Consider the following 4447-nt stretch of genomic DNA (forward strand, 5'->3'; position numbering starts at 1 on the left):
TGCCACTAATTTTAAACTCTTCTGAATAATTTTAAACTTTTTTGAGTTTTTGCTTGATTTTGGAATTTTTAATTTTTATGTTCCAGCGCTTTGGAGTGTTTCCCCCCTGGTCTATCTGCTGCTGGTCGCATTTGTTTGCCGTGATTCACCTGCACTGTCTCTGCCTGTTGCTGCTGTCTCCGTGTGGGATCGGGCGGGTCCCTGGAGTTGCGTCAAGTTCTCCGTGTGCAAGGGCTGTGTAACAACTGGACCTTGGATGTCATCATGCGACTTCATATGATCACCTGGATTATTGCCTGGATTACTGCCGATTTGATTTTATCAGGAACCAGCGTAAAGCAGTGGACTGAACTTCTGGGCTTCACCATGCTGAGGTACTCTCTCTCTGATCTCTTGTCCCTGGGACACCATAGCCGTCCAGATATCAGCGTCATACAAACTTTGGGTTCCATGCAGCTCCTCCGCCGGCCTAGTTATAATCATAGAGGCTCTCGTCTGAGTCGCTCTACTGCCGGTGCTGGAGTCACTGCACTTTGGTCGAACCGCAGGTGCTCACTGCGTCGTACTTCTGGTTGCCGTGGAATCAGCCATGGTAACCTATGCTATCCTGAGGTTCTCTCTCAAAAACCCGCGGCGAATGTGTGTTGTAGCACTATGCGACTTGCTCACTTCAACACGAGGTCAATAAACAATAAAACGGCACTTATCACTGACACTATCCTTGACAGGAAAATTTACATTCTCTGTCTCAGTGAAACTTGGCATAAAGACAATGACTATCTTAATTTGAACACTGTGTGCACCCATCTGGATATAAAATATATTGACGTGCCTCGAGCTTCTGGTAAGGGTGGTGGCTTGGCTGCAATATTTGTATCAAATATATCAATTGATGTTATTGATGCTCCTACTGTTTCATCATTTGAATGTCTGGTTTTTAAAGTCAATGGTGCTTCACTTGTTCTTGTGCTGCTCATTTATCGTCCACCAAAACCTAATCCTTTATTTTTTTCTGAGTTTACTGAGTTGCTGACACTTCTTAGTCCACTCTGTCCGTCTATGGTCTTGACTGGTGATGTCAATTTCCATATTGATAATCCAAACTGTGTCAAAACTGCTACCATGTTTTTGGACATTTTGGATGGTTTGACTTTTAAACAGCATGTTACTTTTCCGACACATATAGCTGGGCCATATATTGGATGTGGTATGTTCTGCTGGTGTTGGTATCCAATCTCTGGATAGTATCGACATGAGTATAAGTGACCATAGACTTATACTTTTGACATAAATGTTATGTCTTCACGATCCATTTCTGAGCGCACTATCAAATTTCGTAACATCAAGCACATGGACTTCACTCTTTTTTTCGACTTTTGTCTCTGGGCTTTTTTATTCCCACTACTAAAACTCCGTGGAGCACTATAATTCCATGCTTTCCTCACTTTTGGATGAGTTCGCACCTGTGCGAGAACGGCTTGTTACTTTTAGGAAACCCTGTCCATGGTTTACCCCGGATTTACGTTTAATGAAAGCCGCCGGAAGGCAGTACAAAAAATCTGGCCTGACAGTGCACAGGCTTCTTTACACTGAACAACAGTCTGCTTACCATTCTGCTTTGAATACTGCACGTAAGAGCTACTATTCAAGCATCATTGGTAACGCTGCAACAAATTCTAAATCGCTGTTTAAGACTGTTGACAATCTTCTCAAACCAACTAAGGCCGTTGTTCATTCCTCTGTTGACCAGTAATAAGTTTCTTCATTATTTCACCGGTAAGGTTGAGGGTATATATAGCACTTTAAATACCATCGCTCCTCTTGAGCTAGTTAATATCCAGCCTTCAAACTTCCCAACTACTACCTTTTCAAACGTTTAAATGGTCGGAGATGATTTTATTATAAGTACAGTGAAGTCCATGAACTCTACAACCAGTATTTTAGATCCGGTTCCCTGCTCGGTCATTATGAACTGCCTTGCATCAATCTGCCCTTTTATGACTTCAATTGTGAACTTGTCATTGACTTCTGGAATTGTTCCTCCAGAACTAAAAATAGCTGCCATTACACCAGTTCCTAAGAAGACTGGTTGTGATGTTTCTGATTTATCCAATTACAGGCCGATTTCTAACCTCCCATTCTTGGCTAAAGTTCTTGAGCGTGTTGTGGCTGTTCAGTTAAATAATCACCTAGCTCTGAACAGTCTCTTTGAATCTTTTCAATCTGGGTTCAGAAGAGGGCATAGTACTGAAACCGCTTTAATTAGGGTCGTAAATGATCTTCTTATCGCGGCGGATTCGGCTATTCACATGCAGTATTTTGGTCTTGTTAGACCTCAGTGCTGCTTTTGACACTATATGTCACTCTCTTCTGCTTGACAGGCTGGAAAATTGGTTGGGTCTTTCTGGAGCTGTCCTCAATTGGTTTCGGTCTTATTTAACGAATCGTGCCCAGTTCGTTGGCTTGGGTAACTACAATTCAGATACCGTGCCTGTTCGACAGGGAGTTCCTCAGGGTTCAGTATTGGGTCCAATATTAATGTTATACAAGTGTTTGTTTGTTTTTTTAACAATGCAGCAAACTGTAGTGTGTAACATAGATCTAAGTGAACAAAAAACATCCTGCAAAGTTTGAAATATGACAGTGCACCGTATATAAAGTTATTGTCTTTCAAAAAGTAAGAGTCGACTCTGAGTCATTTTTATGAATCGTTAGAAGACCGAAGCTTTTTCTCTGACTAGATGATGTCAAACTTGTCAAGTTATTTGAATACGATACGCCCATTATTGCGCTCCAAGACGCCAGTGAAAACTAGAAAACATCATGGCGACGAGACGCTGTGTTTTGAAGTGCGACTCAAAAGCAAACTTTTTTCATCTGCCCAAGGATGAGCATTTGAAGACTAAGTGGCTACAATTCATATATACAACTGTACCACAGAAGTATAGTCCGAGCCTTGTGCTTTGTTCACGCCATTTTGAAGACGATTGCTTTACCAACTTATATGCAATCAAACTTGGATTCGCGAGGCCGGCTGATACTGAAGGAAGGTTCAGTTCCAAGTGTATTTGCATCAGCTTCCTCCTCCGTATCACAACTGTAAGTGTTATTAATAATTGTTGCTTTTACGTTTTATGTAGCATGCTTAATAATTGTTTGGCTTGTTGTGTAAGCACCGTTTAGCTTCTAGGTCTTCAATGACAACTGTATTGAGATATGTTAATTGTTTGTCGTTGTGTTGTTTGATCAGTATTTTAAAGTTGCAAATTGTTTCTGTGTAGTTGTAGCCCGTGTTAAATAACTATTACTATGTTAATTTTTTTATATATGCTTTCTATCTTTTCAAAGTACATATAATGTGTTTTCTTGTCTTACTGAAGTAGTTCTAAAAATTCGCAGTGAACCTAAGAATATGTCGATTATTGTAGACTGACGTCGTTCTAATTACTTTGTTTAATAATAAAGAATGTAGTGTAGCACACAGACTTTATAATAATTGTGAAAACTGCTGTTTATTGTGCTGCACTGGCAGTTACAGGGTTAATGCGGGAGAGATGAGTGATTTCGGCTGGTGCTCCTGTGAGCGTCTTTTGTCTGTCGTTCTTCAAACATTACAGTATTGTTTGTATTGTTTAATCAGTTAGTCACGTTAGCACTCGGCTAACGTATCCACCTAGTGTTCACAGTTTAGCAGCTAAACTTTAGCTGTAGGCACGATTCGCTTGCATAATTGTTTTTGTATTTTATGTCATTATAAGAACGGATTGACTATATTATTGTTTTATGTAAAGGTACTTAGTCAATGGTAGCGCTGGCTAACTGGCTCAAGGACTCATCTCTGTGCCAATCACAGCAGGTTTGGCCAGCTGACCAATCAGAGCAGAGTAGGCTTGAGGAAGGGAGGGGCTTGCTCCGAACTTGCTTGGAACGAATCGTTTCCTAATCATTGGCAAATGACTCTAATATTAAATGTATATTCTGAGAAAATTACAATGTTTTCTGATCTTAGATGCATTTAAACCTGTTGTAGGGCACTCCAACACAATATTAGGACACTCTAAAATACCATATGACCTGCTCTTTAACATTTATATGCTTCCACTTGGGCAGATCATTAGGAAACATGGTCTTGGGTATCACTGCTATGCGGATGATACGCAGATTTACATCACCACTAGTCCTGATGTCCATTGCTCATTAATAGCTTTGCGTGGTTGTTTAGCAGAGATCAGTATCTGGATGCATAACAACTTCCTGAAGCTGAATGGATCCAAAACCGAACTGATGCAGATTGGTACAGTGGCAGCTACTCGTAAGGCTGAGCAGATCAGTTTGATTGTTGATTCCTGTACAGTAATACTTCACAGGTGCGAAATCTTGGTGTCATTTTTGATTCACAATTATCATTTGAAGCACACATAAAACACATCTCTAAAACTGCATTTTT

The sequence above is a fragment of the Cyprinus carpio genome, chromosome A16, assembly GCF_018340385.1.
Source record: "Cyprinus carpio isolate SPL01 chromosome A16, ASM1834038v1, whole genome shotgun sequence".
Classification (NCBI taxonomy): Eukaryota; Metazoa; Chordata; class Actinopteri; order Cypriniformes; family Cyprinidae; genus Cyprinus; species Cyprinus carpio.